The 21845-nt window shown below is 45.6% G+C and overlaps 1 long non-coding RNA gene across 2 annotated transcripts; it reads right to left on the reverse strand.

Moving 5' to 3' along the window:
* Window positions 1–16899: 16899 nt before the first annotated feature.
* LOC130835858 (uncharacterized) lies at window positions 16900–21563 on the reverse strand. Of its 2 annotated transcripts, XR_009049056.1 has the most exons (4): window positions 21459–21563; window positions 20511–20633; window positions 19015–19128; window positions 16900–18244 (listed from the first exon to the last, which is right to left on the reverse strand). It is a non-coding gene; the product is annotated as an uncharacterized LOC130835858 (long non-coding RNA). The 2 variants fall into 2 exon arrangements; XR_009049055.1 differs by lacking the exon at window positions 21459–21563 and having other exon boundaries at window positions 20511–20712.
* Window positions 21564–21845: the final 282 nt, after the last annotated feature.

Here is a 21845-nt window from a genome sequence, read left to right on the forward strand (position 1 = left end):
GGGAGGAAGGCAGTTAGGTAAGTAAGGGAAATTGTCAGATGACAGTCATCTTCTTACCATCTACTCCAGATTCTTTCCCAGGATCCAATTTTAACTAAAAACATAAAATAAAACCCATCTGGTTTCACTTCAGAGAGTTAAAAGGAGAGAGTCTGAGAAAGATTTTTTTAAGGAATCAACTAGCAAAATGTATTCATGATAAAGCTGATCAAGATTAGGCTTGAAATCTAAGTCTTCACCCAGTACAAAGAAGTCTTTCAATTTTTTATAAAAGGATTTTAAAAGAAATTGTATTCATCAAAATGTGGCTGCTACAAGTATATGATATGATACCATTCAGCATACGATTTTACTGTGTGTAGTGTCCCACTACCTAACTGGTTAGCATGACTTCTAACATATGATAAGATGATAAAAATAGGACACTCCCATGTCTTCTCCTTGACAGAGAGTCCAAGGTATGGAACAACCCCCTGGGTAACAAGATGTCCCCTGATGTGTAAATTCTACAATGAGGCTGACCGCAGTCTCTCCTTTCCTCTCAGGTAGGTTCTGCCCATCCTGCTAGATCCTTCCTCTCCTGATCCAAATCTCCAGTGAAACAGGGCACCCATGGCCACTGAAGAGAGCTAGTCAGAACCTCTGACACCTCCTGGGACTTCCCCGGTGGCCGTCCAGTGGGTGAGACTCCATGCTCCTAAGGCAAGGAGCCCAGGTTGCATCCCCGGTCGGGGAACTAGATCCCTCATGCCACAACTCAAGAGTCTGCATGCTGCAACCAGAAGATCCCACATGACTAAGGCCCCACAAAGCCAAATAAATAAATATTTAAAAAACGAAACAAAACAAAAAAACCCTCCGACACCTCTAGAGTTGGTGCACATTCCACAGAGCTCTCCAATGGGGTTGTAGTATACAGCCTACACACCCCTCCCCAACAACCTCCTGCCCAGAATTCTTTCTTTTCTAATTTCCAAAATTCTGTAGGCAGTAGGACTGGATTCCCAGTTCCCTATCTCTAGACACGTTACCTTCAAGCCAAGTCCTTTTGCACAAGATTTCTATTTTCCACTTTCTATTAAAAAAGCAGGGAGGGAGTCAAAATGCGGGTCAAGTTGTATAATTGTTTGCCACTCTGCTCAGATGATGGGGTAACGGTTTTCTAGCAGGGCTGTCAGCTCCAGGAGGTCTAGTTGACTGCTGGCTCCCCTGTGTAGGGGCTCATAGATAAGTGCTTCGTGAGTGAATTCCTTTTCTAATTTGTGGTAAACTACACATTCTAATACGTGGGTTCTAGTACTGAATAGGACGCAAGTCATTTCTAGAAATTTAGGTTGACATACCCTACCTCCCAGTTGCCCGGAGGGATTTGGGATAACGCTAGCACAAAATGGGGACATTTCATTATAATTATAGGGAAGTAAGTTATGAACTCTGAGATCTTGGGAAGAATGGACACTAATTTGTCCACTGAATATCATCATTTTCACAGTATCTCCAGATATGGATATCATTATCAGATAGAACTGTCACTTTTGACAAGCTTTTGCTTTTCAGCAGATTTTCTTGGGTATAAAATATTTAGGGTTTAGAGAACATTTGCTTTTAGAGTTAAGACTCCTTCCATTCCATTAATACATAAAGGTAATTTCATTAATGTCATTAAATCTGCCTTTATGGGCTGAATTCTTATTAAATACAGCAGACTACATAGGATCTGTCACAAAGTCAAATGTGTTGAATGAGTTGAACGGTGCCGTTCTCAAATTTATTTTAACCAAGTTTTAGGGGGAGATCTTTCTCTAAATGATTGTGCTTAAGATTTTATTATTGTCACTTTCTAGTTACCCTATAATTTAACCATCTTTAAATGACATAGATTACATAGTGACAAGTGGCATGCACCACATAAAGAAACTAAAGACCACTAATATTTAGCAGATCCAACACTGTGGGTTGGAAAATATATAAAGCCAGGGAGAATGAATTTCCTTACCCCCTAGATAAATCCAGTTTCTCTCCACGGGTTGATGACAACACCTTTTCAGGATGGAAAGCTGAGAAATCCAGCTCCTTGACTGATAAGCTGACCGATTCTCTCTCAGGACCGTTCATTCACTTGCAAAGGAACCAGGCACCCTGCTTGGCGCTGGAGACCAGCGATCCACAGGACAGACCCAGCGCCCCGCTCACGAGTTTCTAGAAGTCTGTGTGTTCCTGGAGGAGGCAAACAATGAACAAGTAAACAAACGCATAAGAAAGAGTATCTCGGATGCTGCTCAGGGTGACGTGATGTGATGGAGATGGACGACGCGGGGGACCGTCTGGAAAGGCCTCTTTCCAGGAGATGCAGCAGGAAGTTCGCTCATTTTCCAGCTCGGTTAGCGGCCCGTCTGCTCACCCTCTTTCAGGGGCCCCGACGAGGCGTGGGGGCTGCTGAGGCTCAGGGACACCCTCCTGGCAGCCCCAGAAGCAGCTCCTTGGGACCGTGCGGGTCGCTATTTCCCAACTTCCTGGCCTCTCCCCCATCAGGGAAGGCCCTGCCGGGTCTCGCGTTTTCCCAGTCGCTCCAGGGAGAGGCCTGGTCTCGGCTCTCAGGATGTGGAGGCTGCAAATAGCACGGCCAGCTGCGGCCGGGAGCCACCGGGATGCGCGCCAGCCGCCGCCACGCGGGCCCGGCCTCCCGCGCGCACTGAGGCCAAGTCGCCCGTGCGGGGAGTGCCCTTTGCTCCCTCACTGGTGCGCACGCGGTGGTGGAGGAGCCACGATCGGATCGCGGGCCCTGAAACGTTTGCTACTTCCCTCGGGGACCGGGAAGCCAGCCCAGCCCCGCCGGGGTCTCGGTGCCTGGTCTTTCCCTTGGGATTTGTTCAGTCTTTTGACATCATCTCCTTAAAATATTTTTCTCCTGAGCTTCCTGCTGGTTACAAGACTCACATTCTCCTCTGGCCACACTCCTAAACTTGCAAACATAGGTCTTATTTAGAAAGCACCCTGGCAAGGTCGTGTTTTTTTTTTTTTTTTTTTGGCCCCACTGTGGCGTGTGGGGATCTTCGTTGCCCCCAGCAGGGATCGTCGAACCAGGGCCCTCGGCAGTGAAAGCGTGAAAGCGCGGAGTGCTAACCACTGGACCGCCAGGGAATTCCTGCAAGTTCGTCTTTAAAGAAAGAAACCCAAAAGGAAATTAAAACGGACCCCTTGCTCTGTCCACACGCAGTCAGCACAGGGATGGGGTCCTGGTCGCCCCCAGCCCCGGGCAGTTCTCCCCAAAGGGAAGTGAGCGGTGATGCTGAGGAAGTAGAACGCAGTTGGCGCCCAGGGCCCTCACCCTTCTGGAAGGTGGGCGCACGTCTGATGGGGGCGTAGCCAGCAGCACGGGGCTGCTGCGACTCAGCCTTCCACCCGGACAGGGGTCACTTCCCCCCAGCCCCTGCCTGGTGTGGGAGGGGAGTTCCGGTTCTCTCCAAGGTCAAGGTGGCCTGGCAGGGTGGCTGGAGCCCAGCGCACGCTGCAGGCAGGGTACCACCCTGGGAAGCGACCTGGGGGCGGCAGGCAGAGCCAGAGCCCGAGCCCGGGCCCCACCCAGCTGGTGCTGGGGTGGGCCAGTCCTCGGAAGGAGAAAAACTGCTCTACTGAGGTAAGTGGGCTGAAAAAAATTTTAAAAAGCACAACTGCGGAGACTGGCCCAGATTCTGCTCTGACGGTCGGCCTTGGTCCTAGGGGAGCTTCTCGGGGCAGTGTTAGCGCCTCTCTCAGCTTTTATGTGTGAAGGAGACAAGACACAAGTCAGAAATGAGTGCCATAATTGTCACAGGAAACGGCTGCAGATGACCGTGACATTATATTGTATTTTCATCTTTCTTCTTTTTATTTTTTCACTGTGCAACCAACAATGTTTATCAGGCTGAATGTTAAGATTCAGCTGGTGCTGAATAGTGTTACTGAGGAGGCCTCCCTCAAAACAAACAAACAAACAAATCCAAACACACTTTTAAAACAAACCCATACAGTGTTGACAGGTCAACACGGAAAATCTTGTGAAATAACAAGATTTGCAGTGAATGGGAAGCCCCATTATATTCTTACTCTGTTTCAATTAAATTTTAAACTTGCTTTAGCAAATATGTCTCTTTCCCTCAGGTGGGGGTTTTGTTTCAGGGTTCCTTTCTGCTGTGGGAGAGTGCTTTCAGTCTGCCAGAAGCTCCTTGGAGAGAGAAGGAGCTCTTGATGCGGAGTCTTAACTCCTCTGCCTATTATATGCATAGAGCCAGGCCGGCCTCTCTCCCAGGGGCCTCAGAAATTGCTTTTGTGTGCGCATTGGTGAGGCCTTTCCATCCAGAAACCAAGAAAAGTGGAACAACAACAACAAAAAAACAAAACAATGCCCCAAAGAAAGAAGAGTGTGAAGTCCAAAGACCTATAAAACCCTGAGTTTCAAGTCACTGATTTTCAAAAATAGTTCAGGCACAGGCTTTGGACTCACACTGCTTTGTGGCGGCCCCTACCTGACCACTTGCTGGATGCGTGTCCTTAGACAAATACTTAACCTCCGGTGCCTAGATTTCCCCATTTGTAAAATGCACACAATAAGTGACTTCATAAGGCTTCACGGCCATGTGTGAGAATTTAATAAAATAATCCATGTAAAATCTAGTACAATGCTTGGCACTTGGTTAGAACTTAATAAACAGTGAGCTATTACTTTTTACATAACAATAACAGATCATATAATAAATGACTAGCTTATTATAATTACTATTATGTTATTACAGGCTCTCATTCCTTTCTCCTCCAATTTGGGCTTCCACCTTAATACAAAACATACTGGGATTTCCCTGGAGTTCCAGTGGGTAAGACTTCAAGCTCCCAGTGCAGGGGCCCTGGGTTCGATCCCTGGTGGGGGAGCTAGATCCTGCGTGCATGCCACAACAAGAACCGCCTGCTGCAACTAAGACCCAGAGCAGCCCAAATACATAGTTAACACAAAACATACTATAGTGGCTTCATTCCTAATTATTTGAACTTCATGCCAGTGGTTCCCAATCACCTGGGGAAGGTACAAAGGGACTGATGCCCGGGTCTCACACACAGGGATTCTGATTTAACTGATCCGGGGTGTGGCCTGGGCTTTGGAAGGTTTGAAAGCTCCCAGGTGATTCTGATGTATAGCCAAGTTTGGAAACCAGTGCTTTTTGGTGTTGCCCCAATCAAAAAGGCAAGCAGATGTTTAAAGTTCAAATAAAATTAAAGCAGTCTGTATTCTGAGCTAATAACTTGACTCATTTTGCTGTATTAGCCGTTCAAATCAGCCACTCAACTGACATATTCTCACTGAATTTATGTTTTGACTGATTTGACCAATTAGTTTGGTTAAAAAGTTTGATTCATTAAAATCACACATGGCCACAGCTCAAGTAAACTGAATTTGTTGGAAATCAGCTATGATTGTGTAGGTATTTGGAACTTTTTAGATTATACATTGCAACAGAAGTTCACATTAATTCCATTTTGTACATTTGCTAAGAAACTGGATATTAACTTAAAATGCTGAGGGATTTCCTTGGTGGCACAGTGGTTAAGAATCCGCCTGCCAATACAGGGGACAAGGTTCTATCCCTGGTTTTGGGAAGATCCCACATGCTGCGGCGCAACTGAGCCCATATACCAGTACTACTGAGCCTGAGCTGTAGAGCCCATGAGCCACAACTATTGAGCTCATGTGCCACAACTACTGAAGCCTGCGAGCCTAGAGCCCATGCTCCTCAACAACGAGAAGCCTGTGCACTGCAACAAAGAGTAGCCCCCACTTGCCGCAACTAGAGAAAGCCCCCGCGCAAGGATAACCCAATGCAGCCAATAAATAAAAAAACAAATAAATAATAAACTTAAATGCTGATAGTTTTGGATTGATTTAACTAAGTTATTTAGTAAAAAATTTGATTTCTCAAAGTCCTATAGCTACAGGCTAAAGGAAATTGAATTTGTTGGGGACCAACTAGAATTTTAAGTGTAATTGGGAATATAAACTACTACAGGAGTCCACATTATTTAATTCCATCCAGCACATTTGCTAACCAACAGGATGTTAAATCAAAATGCTGATAGTTGGGATGAGATTAATGTTGTCTCATCCCTTTGATCTTGTCCTGGGGACTTTTGACAGCATGTAGGTTGCTATCAGATTTGGACACTGCTGCCTGTGTATTATTAACCTTTTTAAAAAATTAATGAGCCTGTTGGTCCACTTAGCGCTTGGGTCACAGTGATTCATCAGATGCACCACGAGTGAGGCGGCACTCACAGCCTCTATCAACTTCCTGTCCACATTTTCTGTTAGAGGCACAAAATGCTGGGTCAGAAAAAGCCCCTGAACCCCGTTGCCCAGAAGTTCTGAATCTGGTCATGGACCTGAGGCATCACAAGCTACTTTTTTTTTTGCCCAGCTGCGCCCCATGCTCGGCTTATGGGATCTTAGACCAGGGATTGAACCTGGGCCCTGCAGTGAAAGCCCCAAGTGCTAACCACTGGACCACCAGGGAGCTCCTATCACCAGCTACTTTAATAGCTGGGCACAGCAGACCTTCCTGGGATATATCCATAGCTAGACAAAACAAAATTCAATCACCACTTGCCTCCAAGTGTCCATGTTTAAAAGATAAAATAGTTAGCAAGTTGAAAATCAGGCAATTTTACATGAATGGGCTACTTCCCCCACTGCAGTACAAGTTATGTGTTAATTTAGGTATTTATTTGTAAGGCGCAAAGAAATGACATCATTAGAAAATAGAGGGCATAAGAACAGTATTTTAAAATTTTCCTTCTGATAATTTTATGAAAAAAGGAATTTTGGCTAAAGATTGGGTAAAAAAATTAGCTCATAATGGTCTAAAGGGTAGGAAAGGAATGAATATTAAGTGCCTATTCTGTGCTAGGCTCTTTCCATGCATAATTTCCTTCAATCCTTACAAAATCTCCTCAAAATAGAATCAGTCCCAATTCGTAGATAGGGTAATTGAAGTTCAGAGAGATTAAGAAACTTACTCAAGGCTGCACAGCATGAAGTCACAAAAGTGGGATTTGAACCCAAGTCAGTCTGCCCCAGACCCTATAAGCTATCTGCTACATGCCAGAGTGGTCAACTGTCCTGGTTTGCCCAGAACATGGGACTCAGTTTTAAAACCATGACAGTCCCCAGAAAACCGGGACAAGTTGGTTACTCTACTTGGTAACCAGAGGTTACTGCTCCCTTAGCCAGCCAACTGGATTCCAGGCCCCAGGTCTGCCCCTGGTGGGAAGAATGGGAGGCCTGAATCCTTCACTTATTTCAGAAAATAATATATCCAACCATATTACATTCCCATTGGAGAAAGCAAGTTAATGGCACTTCTGACCAAGTTACTATATCCTTAGCTCATGTAGGTCAAGCACCGGCAAACGTTTCCCCTGAGGGGCCATTTTTTATTTTGTGGGTCACAGGGTCTCGGTCACAGCTACTCAACTGGGCCTTTATAGTGGGATGCAGCCATGGACAATACAAAAATGAAGGGGTGGGCTGTGTTCCAAGAAAACTTTAGTTTTCAAAACCAGAGGTGGGCTGGATTTGGCCCATGGACAGTTTGCCAAACCCTGATGTAGATTATTAGTAAAGAATCCTTTGCATAGATAATTCAATTTGAAGAAGAATTATTTCTCGAAGTTACTTTATTTGGGGTAGGGCCGATGGGCAGTTGGGAGCTGTCTTTTGGACTATCCTATTCATCAGTTGGTTGTGCCTACTATTCTGGGGCCATGGAATTTGACTTTTCTAATCCTACTCAAAAATCACACAGTGCGTGGGTGTGTGAAGGCGGCGGTTTGATATCTCCCATCACAAATTTATATTCCCTTCCTTGTCTGCTGGGAGATATTAGTCACATTCATTTCTCCATTGTCTTTTCAACTTCTTCTATTTCCAAACATCATTTAAAAAGTAATCCCAAACGAGGGAGAAAAAAAAAAGTAGTTCCTACTGCACTCTCCGTAATCTTAAGATATATTCTTTTGCTTCACTATTGCATTTTCTTTATTGTGTGCTGGAAAAATATTCCTAGCTGTTTTTATACCAAAAAGCAATGGCACTTTAGTACCGCAGCAGCCTGTACCATCCCAGCATTCGTTCATGTGTGCCTTCATCCACGCACTGGCTACTTACTCTTCCAGGGGGAGTGGGAGAGGCTGCTCAAGACCTTATGCCCATAACCTAACCTAAACCCTAACCCTAACCCTAACCCTAACCCTAACCCTAACCCTAACCCTAACCCTAACCCTAACCCTAACCCATTGGGATTGACACATACACACTGCTATATATAAAATAAATTACTACTAAGGACCTAATATATAGCACAGGGAACTCTACTTAATACTCTGTAATGGCCTATATGAGGAAAGAATCTAAAAAAGAATGGGTATATGTGCATGTATAACTGATTCACTTTGCTGTACACCTGAAACTAGCACAACATTGTAAATCAATTATACACCAATAAAAATTAAAAACACACACACACAAAAAAACCTCAAAAATAAAAACCTTATGCCCCCATCACAGATGTGCCCCCAAGAGAAGATACAAACCAATATAGTTTTAAATGCAAAAGGCACAGTGGGCGTGGCTTAAGGAGATGGGGGAGGTGGGGGGGAAAGAAATGCAAATTTGGGAGGAAACTAGCAAATGGTAAGGCTTGGGCTCAGGATTTATAAGGCGAGCACAGAGGGAGATAATAAATAGATTAGCTCAGGAATAGAAGAGGCACTCAGCCTTTGGAGACAGCAAGGGGTCACAGGGAGGGCACAGTCGCTAACGCAAGCAGAAGCCACTGTCCGTTCTGAAGCAGGAGGTGGGCAGTGTTAGAAATGACGACGTAGGCAGGGTGTCCTGCTGCTGTCCAGGGCGGCTGGAGCTGGGAGGCTGGATCAGAGTGTGGCAGTTGAAATGGACAGTAAGGGACAGGGTCCAGAAAAATTCCACAGGAGTCAGGAGGATGACATTAGTGTCCCCAATGCCAGAAAACATGGGAAGAGGTGATGCTCATTTATGAAGAGGACTTCAGGTTTTAGCTGAGAACCTTCAGGTATTTTCACACTCCTTGAATCAAGATGTTCCCTGGGCAAGCAGGTGAGAAATCAGGGTTACCTGTGCAGATTTTATGTGGAGCGCCCTATGGAGGTGATAACTGAACCAGGCAAGTCTCCTATGCTTTTGTTTGTTATTCATTTGCTTAATGACCTCTGCCTAAACTCTTTCATGTTTGGCTGAAGAGAAACATTAGAACCAGTGTCTCTTCTGACTTACTCTGACTGCCCAGTGCACAAACTCCCAGACAACATCCACATCAGACATGTCTCTACTAACCATGGTTTTTGAGTTAACCTGTAAACTGCCCAAATTACCAGCTCAGGCGAGGTGGGGTTCTGACCACTGCTTTTCATTCCTGGGGGCACTGCTCCGTCCTGGCCGTCCTGCCCACACCACAGTAGTCACTGAATTCGTGATGGGTAAGCTTGCATTTGACTTAGAAGAACTGAATCGCACTGCATATGACTCTCAAAGAGCATCGTTTAAAGAAGGTATTACAACCGTTAAGAATACATCAACACATACTGGATAAATATTTAGACAACGCATGCATTAAACGAAGCACTATTTTGGTTTGATGATAAAATCAGAATGAACTATTCACCTCAAAACATTTCATAGTTGTTTATCAGTTTAACCCACTGACTTCAATTCCCTAACCTTATACTTGTAAGGAAGACATTAATATTGAAGACCATCGTGCTCTTCAGGAGAGAAGAATACTGGAATAAATAATTTGGCTTCTCTGTGTTTCAGCTGCTTTCCTAAATTACTTATGAAACAGCAACAAATACTACTGGAGCTTTTGGAAAAGTTGTCATTACCCATTTCTTACTTAACAGTGGAGTCATTAAAAAAAGAGAGAGAGGGAGAGAGAGAGAAAGGGAGGCTGGGAGTGAGAAACTCGTATTAAATGCAGATTCTGGTATCTTGAGAAGCTGCATGTTTGGTTTGGCTGAAGGATATCAAAAGCCACGAAGCAAGAGAATGACATTTGTTGGAGCCAAAGTAAACACTTTTTATTTCTGTTTTCCACATGCAAGCGTATGAGTAGAACATAGCACATTTCATATTTGTACATTTTGGGAAAACATGTAGACTTATAATCATCATAATATGAAACACATCCCTTATGCTACTGCATGTTTCATCACTGCTTTGGAAGCGCTGCATGGGCAGAGAGTATGGAAATTAGCGATCCCGCGAAGTTTCAGTACCACCATGGAGTGTGTATGGTCCGGAGAGAAAGACCCACACTTGAATTGTCTCAGTTCGGTGAAAATTTACTTTATAACCTGTTTCCAGAAGCTGTGATTGAAATATCATAGTAACTTATCAAATATAACCTTCATTGCCAGGAAAATTTTCCTTGAGCCTTTCTGAGATGTTTTTTTTTTTCTGATCTTGCTTGAGAGGAAAATGTTTTCCACTCTCCATAAACTCCAAGCTTTACCCTCTCTCTCCAAAAGAGAGTTATATAGAGGCAGAACCTGCACCCCCAGACATAAACATGATCAAATGCCTGCCTTTCCAGCCAGGCTTTGCCCAAAAGTTCAGACAAATTGGAGTCCTTTTTATGAAATATCGTTTCTCTACCCTCTAACAGTTATGCTTGCCAGATGAGATTGTTTGCAATAAACTTCCATATCTTGAGAAATCAATTGTGGCTATTAAGACTGGAAACGGAAGAAACTAATGAAAAGAAGAAGTTTTTGATAATGTAAACCGGGAGTTTCCTGTCAGTCTAGTGGTTAGGACTCGGCGCTTTCACTGCTGGGACCCAGGTTCAGTCCCTGGTCAGGGAACTAAGATCCTGCAAGCCGCGTGGTGCAGCCAAAATAAATAAAAAATGTACTAAAATCTTCAACAGTGTTCAGCACATACTATGTGCTCAGTAAATATTAGCTACATAATTTTGTTATTTGGGAATATGCACATTTCATGACAAACAGTAGCATATATATACACACTTATAAATGTATACATGTATTTATGTATATAATAGGTATGTATAAACAGAGAAGTGTCCAACTTTTCTAGTTGCCAAAAATAACCTTTGCTTGTGAATTAATTCACTGCTGTTTGCTGTTTATTTGTTCTCCTGTTGAGAGTTGGAAAGGAGAGCACTGGCAGAGGTGTGAAATGGCTCAGTTATTTTAGTTCATTATTAACCTTGAAGCTTCACCATAATTATCCTGATCTCAGCATTGAAGCGACTTTGGCCACTGATGAAATGCCTAATCAATGAATTAAAATCACAAAACACACTGCCCGGTGCCACCTTTGCCACAGATCACAGGAGGTGAGAATGAGAAGGGCCGTCAGGTTTCACCCAGCACGATGCCCTCATTTCACAAGTGAGGACACTGCAGCCCAGAGACATAAGGTGACTGGCCAGAGCCCATGGCAAATGTCAGTGGGGTCATTTCAAGACTGGGCTTTTACCTCCACATCCAGGCTCTGCCCAGTCTCATTACCTGCAAGGCTTTTTCTCCTCTAGAAAAACAAGTCTATCTGATTACACCACATGAAGCCATTACAGCTGGATTTGCCTCCTGGCCTCTTGTGGGTGACGGCCTCTTAAGCCTCTCAAATGCAGAGAAGAGGGATTAGGATCCTGAGATAATGAACTGAAGGGTCCCCAGCGGGTCTCCCCTCAACCTCCCCTTTCCTGCTCTGCTGCTGTAGACACACAAACACATATGAGAGCCGAGTAACAGCACCTCATTTTAGAATTAAAAAGCCCGCCGTTTTGTTTTCCAAGTGTATTTTTAAATGAAGTCTTTGAAAATAGGTCACAGGAATCGCTTATATCTAGACAGCATCATTGGTGAGAACTGGTTATTGATGAGTTCAAGAAATCACTTGTCTCCGAATGTGATGTTCAGAATGGGTGGTCCAGTTGGGCAAATTCACCTGAAACCACACCTGCAGAACCTGCACGGAGTACAGGCTGGAGGCTCCTGAAGGCAGGGTTTGGGCCTCCTCCACGCTGTACCCCCAGCACTCAACACAGCACTTTGGTACATCATAGGTGCTCCATGAAGTTTGTTGGATAACTTAATGAAAGAATAATAAGCAAATGAAATGTCTGGTTCCCCAAAGTTTCCATGAGAATCCAAGAGAGCCTTAATCTGGAGAAAGGCATTGTTTTTTTCTAAGTTATGTCTCCCAAACCAGATGGCTATTTTGGCGAGAACAAAGAACCAACCAACCAGCCAGCCAGAAACCCAAACACCCTTTAAACTTTTCCATCCACCTCTGCTAGTCACTGCAAAGCACATTCCCACATCTGAGGGGCAGCCTGAAACTTTAGAGGGTGACTTGGGAATGCACCCCTGCATCCTACTGCTTCCTTCCGTTCACCAGGAAGGCCTGCTGGCACCTCACTCACCTCTTCGGGGCGTATCCGTGGCAAAGGCCATTTCCCGGTTTCCTGCATCTGTGGGGTTTTGTGTGTAGCATGGTCTTCCCGTCAAGAAAAAACGAACACTTAAGTTTTGCTTGCTGACGTTTTAGACAATTCCTCATTGATGAAGATCTGGCTTCTGTGTGGCTAGAATCCCAGCCAGCCTGACTTCTGATTAAATGTGTCCATGAAGTGGTGGAAGGTGCTTCAGAGTGGATACTGCTTGAAAACCGGCGCATCAGACAACCGTGTGTTGTCAAAGGACACGGAACTGGTGGCCTCCGAACAGGGACAGGCGCTTCAGCACAGAGTGCATGTGCGTCCTGCTAAAGAGACCTCGCAGGGCATGAATATGCATGTTTTAGGGACGGAGTGACAGTTGAGAAGGGACAAAAGATGCAGCCAGGGCCCCCTCCCAAAGCCTATAATATAATGACACCAGTGGCCAAAGCATCCTTTAGGAAAGCCTGGTCCAGCTCACTTTTCGTGGTCAAATTGCATCTTGAAGACACATTTTTGTGATGTGAACACCGAGCTCTCTTTCTGGTAGCATCCGCAATAAAACATCTTTACATGGACCACGTTTTCTTGCCAGAGACATCAGAAAAGAACAGGATTTGCCTCATGGGTCTAAAAAGGACACTCTGCTTCCTTTCTTAAAACCTTCCACCATGTTGTATCACCTTTGGTTTTGAATTCTAGAAAGACGGACGACGAGTGTGTTCTCAAGCCAAGAAGACAGTGTGCTGTGGGTCTCTAACACGGCAGCTGCATTTCACAAAAGACAAGTGCTTTTTTACCTGGTTTTTCCTGCGGCATTTTAAAAATCTGCACTGGACTTTACCACATCCATTTTTCTATCCCCAAGGCACTGCTGTGAGTTGATGGCAGAGAAAAACATTAACTTCACTTCAGCCTGAAGTGAGGTCAGCGACATGCCCAGAATCACACGGGGACTCAGAGTACTCGCCTAGGTGGTTTCTGAATCAGTGTGAAGGCTGGCTACTTAAACAGCAGGGGATATTTATTCATTTTGGATGTCTCCTAGTCTGTGTTTCTAAGTGGTCAACATATAGATGAAGGGGGGAGATCATTTAGTGTTTACACACTGCTCCCAAGCCAACAAAGTGAAAATAAAAATATATTCAGAAAAGTTTGTAGAAAACTTCTCTCATGATAAATCTACAGTTGGGCTATTAGGAAGCTAGAAAAGTCTATTTGAAAGATAGCTCCAGCTTTTTTTTTTTTTAATTTTTTTTTGGGGGGGCTGCATTGGGTCTTTGCTGCTGCGTGCAGGCTTTCTCTAGTTGCGGTGAGCGGGGGCTACTCTTCATTGTGGTGCGGGGACTTCTCATTGTGGTGGCTTCTCTTGTTGCACGGGCTCGAGGCCTGCAGGCTCAGTAGTTGTAGCACGCAGGCTCAGTAGTTGTGGCACACGGGCCCTAGAGAGCACAGGCTTCAGTAGTTGCCGTGCATGGGCTCTAGAGTACAGGCTTAGTAGTTGTGGCCCATGGGCTCAGTTGTTCCAAGGCATGTGGGATCTTCCTGGACCAGTGTGTCTTCTCCAACCTGAGTCCCCTGCATTGGCAGGTGGATTCTTAACCACTGCGCCACCAGGGAAGTCCTCTAGCTCCAGCTTTTGAAGTGGATTTCATGGAGCAGGTCAGGGCCCTCATGACTGCCCCATGGGTAGAAAAAAATGCCCCCAAGCGGCAAGACCAACATCTAAGCTCACTTGACATTTTAAAATTTTTCTGATCTTTGGGTGGAAGCTGACTTTCCAAACAGCCACTTTGTTTTCTGTCTTTACCTAGATGCTTGCACAGGAGAAAGAACGGTAGAGAATGAAGGGAGTACAGCGGGTGACTGAGCAAGCTTCTCCCACGCACCAGCAGTCTGGCCACCACCCTTATGCCAGCTACTGTTATAAATCAATGCATGGCAATGACTGGTGCTGAACGAAAAGTGTCCCCTTTTTAGGTTCAGCTGTGGTTGAAACTCATATTTTCTCTGATTCAATGAGATAATCATAGAAGTTGGTTGGAAGCACCTTGGTTCTTCCAGTTCTCTTGCCCCTGCTTCATGTTTTGCATGTGAAACAATTCTAGTTCCTTTAACAATTCAGTCTCCCTCTAGCTCCCTTTTCAGCCAGCTGTGTAACTCCTCTCTGTGCCTGCTACGCATTTTCTGATTATGTTCTCTAGGGTAGTTTGGAAATTTACCCACACCAGCAGCGCTCACCCTTCAAAATGAAAAAAAAAAACAGCTCACACACACATCCCCAGACTAACAGGAGGACTGGCCCACCTACCCCAGTCAGCCTGGATCATTGATTTCACGTGTATTTGTACATGTGGTCATTTGTACATGTAGGTTCCTTTGGCCGCTTTATTATGCTAATTAAATTCTAAGATAGTCCAAAGTTTACCAAATTGACCGGAAAACTCTTAGCCAGCTAATATGGCAATGAAATGAAGACAAGTCTTTCCAGGAGACATTGACCAACTGTAAAATAGACAGCTAGTGGGAAGTTGCTGTATGACAAAGGGAGATCAACTTGAGGATGGGTGATGCCTTGGAGGGCTGGGATGGGGAGGGTGGGGGGGAGTCGCAGGAGGGAGGGGATATGGGGATATGTGTATAAATACAGCTGATTCACTTTGGTGTACCTCATAAGCTGGTACAAGAGTGTAAAGCAATTATATTCCAATAAAGAGCTTAAAAAAAAAAAAGAAGACATTGGCTGTGACAATGACTAGAGAAGAAAGAAAATCCCTAGAATTCTTAGCAACTTGGCGATGTCACGTTGCCCACTGTGGTATATTGGTTTCCTCTAACTGATGATAATCGCAAGAGCTGGTCCTACTGGATGTAAAAAAGGGAACTTAAGAAGGAAAACTTTCTTTACAAGTTGAAAGTAAAAGAAGCCGGGCTGATAATAGTGTAAGCAGATTTTAGATATGAAAAATTATAGACACTGGTTTCAGTTATTAAAAAGCAAGAGCTTAAGCTTTTTGATCCCTTAATTAAAGTTCTGGTTGAAAAAGTGTTCAAACCCAACCTTTAACAGCTCAGTTTCTAAAATAATATCATAAAAGCAGGAGAGTGAACAAATCTATGTGTACCTGTACTCCAGGAGAAATCCTATCACCAATGACTAAAGGGAAGTGCAGGAGTCCCAGCACGCTTGTTAACGATCTTACTGAAAAGGTGGTGGGGAGCACTTGACAATGTCATTAAGGGGAATGAAAGCCTGGGCTGGATAAAAGATGCAGCACTTCAGAGCAGCCCAGCACTGCCTAGAGTTGGAGAAGCTACCTTTTTTGCCTGTGAAATTCGCATTTGTTTTGTTCCCTTTACCAGCGTCATCTGATCTGAGCCCCTTGTACCTTCTCTTCTGCTGTCTGCAGCTTTAGCCTAAAGTAAAGAAGACACCCAAATCATGGTGTGTGTTCCAGGTATTTCAATCACTAAATGTCACTTCAGTGAGGGGGAAATGCCAGTTAAAACAAAAATGGATTTCTCATAGCTATTATCGTAGCTTGCACAGGCCCGGATTCAAAGTTTTCACCCTTATTCCACCTCCCCTCTCCACCCTCACTCCGCGTTGGGGAAAAAAGGACTAGAAAAGAATGGAGCATGTCATTCCTTTCCTTTCAGGTTCTCTAAGTAAACTTTGGGTGCTGCCCAGACTGTGTGGTTCATAATATTAACACACAGTCTGAATTCTCTCTGCTGGGTAGTTGCATCTGTTGATGGCCACTTTCAAAGGTGCATATATGCAGACTCTCAAATTAAGTTCTGATGGAGCAGTCTGAAATTGTGTGACCCACAGCAGCTGGTCCACTCGCTAGAGTGACCATCCATGGTCCAACACAATTTACTTCTACCTGCCTATTCACCAGGTGCTTGATTGGAGACGGATATTATGTCCAAGTCAAATTGCTTATCTTGCATTTCACAGCACAAAGGGAAATCCTGGGTGTCTGAGTTTGGCTCCCAAAGAATTTCCATTGACCCAGTTCATATTTCTCAACAGGAAGTCATATAGACTCAGGAAATGATAAAATGTATGCAATTGGGATCCAAAGATGATCATAGATAGAGGTCAGATATAAAAATATGCACATGCAGGGACTTCCCTGGTGGTGCAGTGGTTAAGACTCCAAGCTCCCCATGCAGGGGGCCCGGGTTCGATCCCTGGTCGGGGAACTAGATCCTACATGCATGCTGCAGCCAAGAGTTCGCATGCCGCAACTAAGGAGCCGGCAAGCTGCAGCTAAAACCCAGAGCAACCAAATAAACGAATTAAAAATAAATAAATAAAAATATACACATGCAAAGAGATAGAAATAATACATTTGGGGGCATTTTCACAAAAATCGCCTCTGTAGAGAAGAAATTAAAATTATACTTCTTTTACCTGAATTTTCAGATGTAACTCACTATGTAGACTACTTGGAACACTGAAATCCTCTCTCATTTTTACAACAAAATTGGACTTGTATTTCTCTGTGACAAGTACTAGACCCAGAAAAAATACAAAGAGCTCAGTAAGAATACAGCAAAATGTACTCCACAAAATTACATATCTAAAGGTAAGATTCTCTTTTACTGATAAATTATTAAACGTCTACTCAAATTAAGCTACAGAATATGAATGCAAAGTAGTCAGAGTTACTTTTATATTTGGCATAATAGCTAAGAAGCTTAAAAAGAAAAGCAATATAACAGAACCAAACAATGGGACAGCACAGTTACTTGGCTTCTAACAAGGCTTCTCCCTAATATTCTGTAAGAAATATACAATTGCATTTATTGTGGAAGCTTCTGGCATTTGGAAATAACTGGCTGATCTTGGTTAAAGCCTAGAGGAGATATGCAGACACTTTGATTCAAGATGCAATAAGATAACCGGTTTGCTCTTTGCCCTCAGATAGACGCGCCGCTGAGTAAGGGCTGTGTAGACCAGGGTTGGGAAAGAAGGCCACTTGGCAGGGAACTGAGGTAGCAGTCAGAGCAAACAAGATTGCAGCAAATGTCAGGGTACAGATAACAACCCAATACACAAGAATTCAGAGTAGCCTGTTTATATGGCCTTTCTTCCCTGACTGGACTAGAAGTTCCACGTGGGCAGGGATTTTACATTTTGTTCATGGCCCTTATCCCCAGCTTCTGGAACAGTGCCTGGCTTAGAAATATTTGATGAGTGAGTGAACATAAACTAAGTTTCAGAAGACAGATTTGTCCAAAGAAATTAAGTTCCACAAAGATCTAATGAGCACCTAAGCGGGGCTAGGCGAAGTGTCCTGGTGTAACGCAGAAGTCGCTGCAAGGTGGCATGGGGGTGCACAGTCCTGGGCGGGGTTGGGGGGGCGGGGAGGGGAGGGGGCAGCAGTGATGTCAAGAAAGACCTTTGGGAATGCAGTCATTTGGGACGGTATTACATGCTGGATGGTAGGAAAGGCAGAAACTGGGACCCAGATGCCAGGCCTGACCTTGGAATTCATGTCCCTGACCTCCCCACGGACAGGAACTGCTTCATCCGCCTTGCGTGCCTGGTGCCAGCTCCGGGCGCTTCCAGCAGGCGCTCAGTAAATGCCTGTGAATCCAGGAGCTGGCAAGGGGGATCCGGGGAGCCATCCGATCGAGCTTCAGGATCAGCAAGCTGGTCGGGACTTGGCCTAGGCCTCCTTCCTCCGTCTCCACCTCACTCCCTGGAATGAGCAGGGCCAAGCCCAGAACGAGGAGCGTCAGAGTGAGGGCTGAGGACTCGCGCCACAGAATTAGATGTTAAAATGTCAAAACCCAGGGCCCTATTTGGGATTTCCTGCATCAAAATCTTAGAAGCAGGACCCAGAAACTAGCATTGGAAGCAAGTACTCAGGGGAAGTCTCCTGCACATACCAAAGTTTGAATTCCCCTAAAGTAGGATTTTACAGACAAGTAAAAAAGACGTAGTCAGAATTCTCTCTCAAGTATCCGCGTTAGTATCTGAAATCCCAAGGGCACGAGAGATTAATATTTTGGGTGGTTCCTATGATGCGCTTACAGACAACTTAATGTTCAGTCATTCAAAGGGGTAGTTTTATTATATCTATTTTTACGGAAACAAGCTCACGGATAGTAAATAACTTGCCTAACATTGCACTGCAATTACCTAGTGGGAATCCAAACTAGGTTTAATTCCTGAGACCACTGTGCCCCTAAGTCTCGCTGCATCTTGGGGAAATGCAGAGCGGAGGGAATCGGGACATTTCCTGCCTTTAGGAAAGGTACACAGACTCTGTTTCTAATTGGTTGAATCTGTCAAGATGAATTTCTGGAAATCAAGATTTGAGATTTTAATTTCTGGAAATCCAGATTTGAGGTCTAGACAGAGAGCGTCTAAACCACCTATGACTTTAATAATCCTTATAAAAAGGCCGAACACTAGATGAAGTGGTTTGTCTGAGGCAGAATACTCGGGCACAGGGCAGACAAGTACCTCAAGAGGACAACAGGGGAGGTGTAGACTGTCACATCTGACACTGCTGCTCTGCTCCAGATCTTCTCAGGTTTCAAAGAGAAGCCACAAGTCCAGCTTTCCCTGTGAAATATCCTGGTTTTTAAATACAGATAATGAATTCAAAAGTTTAAAACACACTTCAAAGGGCAAATAAACAGGTCTGGAAAACAAGGACGGCCCCACAACCTCTAGTCTGCAGTTCCCTCCCAGGGGCTTAAGCTACATGGAGTAACTGGGATATTGTTCAATGAAACGGGTGTCTGGGCATCCTGTTTACGTGAAGGTACGTCCTATCACTGCTGCTGGTTTAATGTGATAAAACGTGCATCACATCATCTTTGACTTTATGCAAGTGTATGAGACACCGTCTGAAGGCCAAATTTTTGTAAACTGAATTGGGCCTTTCTATTAACTTAACCATTGTAGGGCTGCCTCATTCTGGTTTCGGAGTGATCTTCAATTGGCATTGGCAAATTTATTTTATTTCTTATTTTTTAATTTTATTTTTTAAGAACTTTTATTGAGATATAATTGACATGCAGTAAACTGCATATATTTACAGTGTACAGTTTGATATTTTTTCTTTATTAGTAATGTATATATGGCAATCCCATGGGATTGGCATTGGCCAACATAAAATTAATGATTCCTTGTCTCAATTTAAAAGAAAATGTAGTAAATTCTCTGGGGGAAGAGCTTTCAGTTTTGGTTAGCACCCCCTACTGCATCTGCTTCATTTCATTTTTATTTTTTAATATTTATTTATTTATTTGGCTGCCCTGTGTCTTAGTTGTGGCATGTGGCATCTTTAGTTGCAGCTTGCAGGATCTAGTTCCCTGACCAGCAATGGAACCCAGGCACCCTGCATTGAGAGCCGGTAGTCTTAACCACTGGACCACCAAGGAAGTCCCTACATCTGCTCTGTATTAACTGATTGCAGATTTCTTAGGAAACCGGAGATTTCCTAAGAAGAACTTCTTGGTGCTTAAGCATGAAAGCTGCTCTGTTTCAGAGCAGAAATTCTCTCTCACATACAGACCTGATAACGTGATCCACTACATATGATGTAATGATACACGTTCGAAAACAATAAGTTTAGAACAACTAATAGGGTTTTCATCCTTATTAATTAATGATTTAAAATGTTAATGAACCAGCCAATGAATTACTGCTGTTTTTAACACTTCCACGGTCTAAATAATACTTCACTTTTCAGTACTGGCAGCGCCTCACGGAATATTTTCATATCTACTTTACGTCAGGATTAAAAAGATACCTCTCCCTCTGTGCCTTTCTTTTTGCAACGTGTGTGCATTTATGTCGTGTTACCAAGTGAGGCAACGTTAACCGACCAAAACAGAAATCAGCATCAAATCAACTGAACACAATGTCACAACGTCCCGCGTCCAATGATGGATGTTACACGCAGGACAGACGCGCAAGTATCAGTGTGAACGGATTAAAAAGGCACTTACAAGGATGACCCGCAAAGATTCCTAGTTTCAAGACCCAACAAAAAGCTTCCAGGAAGTGAAGCCGACAGGTTTTAATCTCACTTATTTTCACGGCTATGTTTTTTTTTTTATTGTAGTTTTCCACTGTAAAACAAAAGCGCATCAGAGGAGTCCGGTGGATTTTGGAGAAGAGACGCCTCCTCTCTCCCGGAAGTCTGATGAAGCCCAGTTCCCGGACTGCGCGGCGGCGGCGGCCCCGCGCGCCCCGCGCCCGCCGGCTCGCGTGCTGCGGCCCCCGCCGCGGCCGCTGCTGCCGCCGCCCAGGCCCCGGCGGGGCGGGGAGGGGCGGGCGGCGCTTGTTTTCTCCTTTTTTTTTTGGCTGCTTTAGGAAAGCTCCGCGGTGCGAGCCTAACGTCCCAAAGCACTGCTCGCAGTCCGCACCCGTGGGTCCTCTGGCCGCCGGGAGGGCTCCGCGCCCCCCCCTCCTCTTACCCCCCACTTCCTCCCCCTCGCCCCTCCCTCCTCCCTCCCCCTTCCCTTCCCCTCCCCCCTCCCCTCCCTCCCCCTCCCTCCCCTCCCTCCCCCTCCCTCCCCCTCCCTCCCCCTCCCTCCCCCGCTACCCTCTCCGCCTCCTTCCCCCCTCCCCCCACCTCCTTCCCCCCACCTCCTCCCATCTCCTCCCTCCCCCACCTCCGCCCCTCCCCCACCTCTCCCTCCCCCCACCTCCGCCCCTCCCCCACCCCGCCCCTCCCCCACCTCTCCCTCCCCCACCCCGCCCCTCCCCCCGCCCCTCCCCCACCTCCTCCTACCTTCCTTTCTCCAACTTCCCCCCACTCTTCCCCTTCCCCGCCTCCGCTCACCCCCCATCTCCTCCTTCCTCCACCTCCTGCCACCCCATCCCTTTCCCCTTCTCCCCCCTCTCCCAGCCCCCAGGGCTGCGGGCGGCTCCCTGGTGTCGGCGTAGCGTACACGTTTGGGCAGAGTGTGGTTCCCAGGCTCTCGATCTGGAATTCGGACGGGAAAAGTTCGCCGGCAGCTCCGGCGCCCGGGCCGCCCTCGAGCCCGGCCCGTGCGCGCCGGGGAAGCCCGGCGCTCATAGAAGGGCGGGTGGCAGCGCCCTCCGCTTGTCCGCTCGCTTTCGCGACGATTCTGCCCTTGCAGTTGAGCACTGGTAAAAGGGCGGCAATACTTTCTGTTTTAGGGAAGAAAATGAGGGCGCCAAATGGGACCGGCGGGGGTGGGGTGGGGGGTGGGGGTGGGGGAGAGCCGGGGAGCAAGTTGGCGCCGGTGGGCTGGGGATGGAGGGTCCTTCAGGGCGGAATTGCATCTTCAGATTTCGCGCAGGGGTAGGTAGGT

The sequence above is a fragment of the Hippopotamus amphibius genome, chromosome 14 (genome assembly GCF_030028045.1).
Source record: "Hippopotamus amphibius kiboko isolate mHipAmp2 chromosome 14, mHipAmp2.hap2, whole genome shotgun sequence".
Taxonomy (NCBI): Eukaryota; Metazoa; Chordata; class Mammalia; order Artiodactyla; family Hippopotamidae; genus Hippopotamus; species Hippopotamus amphibius.